The sequence below is a fragment of the Microcebus murinus genome, chromosome 11 (genome assembly GCF_040939455.1).
Source record: "Microcebus murinus isolate Inina chromosome 11, M.murinus_Inina_mat1.0, whole genome shotgun sequence".
Classification (NCBI taxonomy): Eukaryota; Metazoa; Chordata; class Mammalia; order Primates; family Cheirogaleidae; genus Microcebus; species Microcebus murinus.
In genome coordinates this window covers 51463462-51468184 of record NC_134114.1, presented here as the reverse complement: position 1 = coordinate 51468184, position 4723 = coordinate 51463462, and the positions used below count along the sequence as shown (strand labels likewise).

General features: G+C 44.8%; 1 pseudogene; it reads right to left on the bottom strand.

The window, feature by feature from the left end:
- Window positions 1–2698: 2698 nt before the first annotated feature.
- On the bottom strand, window positions 2699–3737 carry LOC105881589 (UPF0488 protein C8orf33 pseudogene; annotated as a pseudogene).
- Window positions 3738–4723: the final 986 nt, after the last annotated feature.

The window sequence follows — 4723 nt, the reverse complement described above, 5'->3', positions numbered from 1 at the left end:
ATTTGTATAAAATCAATTAAGTAATATTTTGTTTGTTTTATTCTACAATTAACAAATGGACTTTCTTAGATTTTTTTTTTTTTTTGCTGGAGGCCTTGATAATATAAACTGAATTAAAACAATGTGTCTAGGTTCCTAGTGAAGTTACTTCTCTTTAGGTTCTCTGAAAAGTAGGGCAGTGAGCCAAAGCCTCAGCTTTCATTCTGTAGGACTGAAAACACTTGTCTCCTAACCTCAAACTTGGAAGTGAGCACTGTCTTTTTTAATCACTGGCAGATCATCTCCTCCTTTTCCTCTCTGTCTCACTCCCTCTACCCTAGATTTCCCTGAGATGCTTTATTTAAAGATTGTTAGTCCACAGATGGGGGAGATTTAGCTGGAACTGGAGGAATTTCCAGGGGACAGAATGTAGCAATAGTTGTGGGACAAGAGGTAAAAATCTGATCTCTTTATTTTTCAGTTTTATTTTTTATAGTTACAGCATTCTTTTCCTAATTATAAAATAATTAAAATTTATTATGATTATTAGAAATTCAAACAATCCAGGAAACTAAGATACAGAAAGAGAAAATACTCTGCTATCACAGCCTGAGAAATATCTCTGTTAACAATTTGGTGTATACTAGTCCAGACTCCTATACTAACGGAGGATTAAGGCCAGAAATTAGTCAGGCACTCAGCAGGGGTCCGGGCCCCAGGCAGAGAACAAGCCTGTGTTTCTATGCAATGCAGGACACATGAGAGAAGCTAGAGCTTCCCTATGGTGCCAGGACCTGGAGCATGAGGTGGGTGTAGCAAGATGTGAACAGCAGAGGCTGGCAGGGATCTTTTGGAGTGCATGCGTGCGTGCCTGTACACCTTTTAAACAAATTGGGTCATACTATGCATTTTTTCCTACGACTTGTCTTTCCACATGGAAATCTTCCCATGTCCGTACATTTAGATATAATTCATCCCTTTAAAATTAGCTCTATGGTACTCTCTTATTTGGGTGGACAAAGAGGTTATGCAAAATTTTGAATATGTATAACCATTGACCTAGCAATATCAATTCTAGAAATCAAGCCTTAAAACATTCTTCTTTGGGTATTTACTTAATAATGTTCATGTCCTCTTAATAGCAAAAATTGGAAACTACTCACATTAGTAGTGGATTGGTAAAACACACTTTGTCCACCCAAATAAGAGAGTACCATATAGCTAATTAGCTAGTTCCTTATACCCTTACCAGTATAGGATGCTATTCATTTATTTGTTGCCAATCTCATGGCAAAAAGAAAATCTCATTTAAAATTTTATTTTGATTAATGTTGAAGGTGAACACCTTTTCATATCTTTCTTGCCTACAGGTATTTATTCTGCGAATTACCAGCTCATATCTTTTGTATCTGATTACTTTAGGTCAACCGCCTCTCTGGGCCAATAAAAATGTCACCATAGAGTTTTTTGGTTTGGATTTTGTTTCGGTGGCACTAGGGCTTACTAGGCTGCACCTTAGTGTCGGCACCAGGGCTTGCCTGTGGCGCTTCTGGTGTTTAAAGCCTGGACATTCTGCCAATCTGCCTTGAGCGGTGACACCAGGAAGCTGACAGCAGGAGGATGCTGCCCACGAGCTCATCCTGTGTCATCTTCATATGGCCAAGAGCCACGGCCAGACACAGCACCTTTATCTGGAACTCGACTGTGGCCTGTGCCTCATCAGCTCGGGCCACCGTGTTCACTGTGGGTCAGCAGGGAAGGGAACTTGCCAGCATTTCTCAGGCCAGGCCCAGGGTGCCTGGGATCTGTCTGGTCAGAGGCATCTGACTTCTTGGCCAGCTTCTTGACGAACCTCTTATCTTTGTTGAGTTTCTTCTGTGCCTCGATGTTCCTGTGGGTGACATCCACAGCCTCAGACTTGTCACAGTGCTGCTCGTCTCCAGGACACACATGGAGAACACGGGGCTGCAGTGGACTTAGTCCGGACAGTGCTGGAGAAGCATTTGTCCTTGTGAGGGTCACAGTTCTTCAAGCTGATCCTCAGCTCCACTGAACAATACCCAGTGCTTGCTCTGGCTCCCGCACAGGACACCTTGCCCAGGGTGTCCCGAGAGGCTTTGCTGCTCTTGGTGCCTCGTGTTACTAGAGAGCTTTGTGCCTTCATTTAAAGTGTTTGCTGTGTTGGTAAAACAAAGCCAGTGACCTTCAGTATTTTGGAGTCATTTGTGCCTTTTGGGTTTTACTGCAATTGCAGAACACTAATCTTCTTTTATAACCAACCATGACCTTTTTCTGTTGGCCTCTATCACCTTGATCTATGGACTCCAAAACTCCTAATTTCCACCAGTCAATTTAATCTTTTTAAGAAGGACATTTTAAATGCTTCTCAGGATTGCTTTGGGCTTCACGCCTTCATTTTCTATTTATGGGTTTATGGTTTTCTGGGAAGGAGACCCATCTTTTCTTTTGAATATGGCCTGTCTTCCTATTTAGACTTCACAGTTCTTCATCAGCAACCAACCCTGATCTTGTGCCATTAGGAATCCAAATTTGTCCACGTCTGCTCCAACTAGCATTGGAGTGAAACTCACACCATATTTCCCCCCAGGGCTCTTTATACTTCATCTGTAGCTGGACAAGATGACAGAAATAAGTTCTCCTTTCTGGACAGTCAGGGCTGGGAAAGAAAAATAAGGTAACAAATTTTTTTTTTTCATTATCCATTTTTATCAAAAATAGAGATTAGGGCAAAGTGACATAATAGGATGAACCACTAAACCATTTGATAAGGCATCCTTCAAAAGTGAGCACAGTGTACAGTTACATAGTTTCCCCACTAATCCTTGCTACCAACCTAAAGACTGAGTACAATATCCTTTCTATAACACACTGAACATGCATTTCAATTTAGTGTAGAAGATTTTCTAAAGGTACCTCTGTCTCTCTTCTGGCAGGAGGAGCATTTCATCAGAAAACCTACAAATGGGGTCCTGTGCCTATTGGAAGGTCCCATACCTGACCAACAGGCCCAGATCCTTGGACCAGCCAGGGACAGACCAACCTCACATGTGTCAACAGAGAATTCCTGGGAAAATTCTGCACTCAGGACAAACCCCACAGTACCCCTGGGGAGGGGCAGGATTGGAGAGAGGCTAAAAGAAATTGAACCTGAACTCTTCATCAGGAGTGTCCACAGTGGCCTTGGCTCTCCCTACAGGGCGAGGCCTGCAGACCCTTCGGCTCTTCTTTCTGGTGGTCTCATCTACAGGCTGTACCTGGGCTGAATGGGCAGCAGCCCTGAGAGCCCGCAGAGCCTCATGCCACTCAGCTTCCATCTGAGCCCTGTAGTCCCCAAACATGGAGCGCATCAGCTGCCTCTTCCGGGGCAGGGGGGTTCTTTTGCTGCGCAGAGTTCGGATCGCTCCAATAGCCTGCTCTTTCTGTTTCGGGGTGGGTTTCTGCGTCTTGAGGCCCAGCTCTAGCTGCTCCACGCACCAGGCCAATTCCTGGGCCAGCTGTTTTGCCTGGGCCTCAGCGCTCAAGGGGGCTTCCTCTGGGGCGAGGTTTTCTGAGGACTTCTCGCCTCCATTCGCCACAGAGGCCCTGTTCCGGGTTTTCTTCTTATTCTTTTGCTTCTTCAAGGATGTGTCATCGCCTACGGGGTGCGCTCTGCAGGCGGCGTCACTGCACGTGGGTTGCCCTGGGCCTGGGGCCGGTGGTGCCTCCCGAGCAGGATGTTCTAGAGCCGCCATGCACCGAAGTCCAACAAATTTTAAATACAGATGTATCATAGATTGAGGAAGGTTTAAAGGTCTTAAAACATAGAAGTTTTCCTAGAAGGTAGCATTTTCACTCCCTTGTTTTGTGGTTGAGACCAAGGCAGGTCAGTGAGCTGCCATGCTTGCCCAGCCAGGGAGAGCCAGAGCTGAAATGCAAGTTTCCTGACTCCTGGGCCACAGTCTCTTCTTCTAGGCTGCCTCCTTTTCAAATTGAAAGAAGAATTTCTTTCCATTTCTAATTGAAAGAAGAAATTCACTTAGAAGTTTCATATATTGTTAACCCCAGAAGTCACTTTGGTGTTCATCTATCACAAAGAAAGAACCAAGTCTCAAGGAGATGAAGTAACTTGGGTAGGGTCACAGGGCTAGTTGGCATATGCCCACCCCAGGGCACAGGTCGAGTGTCTTCTCATGAACAAAGAGGGCTCTCTCTACCAAGCCACTCTGGTATCCTCCAGAGTCCTCAGAGCAGGCAGAAACATCTCTGAAGTCTCAGACTGTGGTGGCTGCTCTCAGGAGTAAAAGAGACCCTCCCCTCCCAGTGCTCTGAGAAAACACTCTTGTCTTTTGGTTTCCTAAGCCTGCTCCTTGTGTCATATTGAAAAGAAATAATCCTCGTGGTTCTACTGGGTTTGTGACTTGTGTAATAGTGTGCATGTTCAGAGTAGTTGTATTTTATTTTTCTAGTAGTAAAATAAGTCATTGCTTTCCTACTGTTTCATTTAGGTGCCTTTGTTTTTAAGGAGAACTGATGTCAGTTAGCCTGAGACAAGGGGGTTTTATTGCAGGAACTGAGACAGCTCCAGGGACCCCTCGCTCTGCATCGCTTTCTCACGGCTTCTTGTTTCTCCTTGTGCTTCTGCTCAGTTCTTTTCTCTCAGCCACCTGGCATATTCTGCTTATTCGAGGTTTCTGAACTTTAACTGTGACTTACTCGTGGATTTTGCTTGCCAGGTATGTCCCTG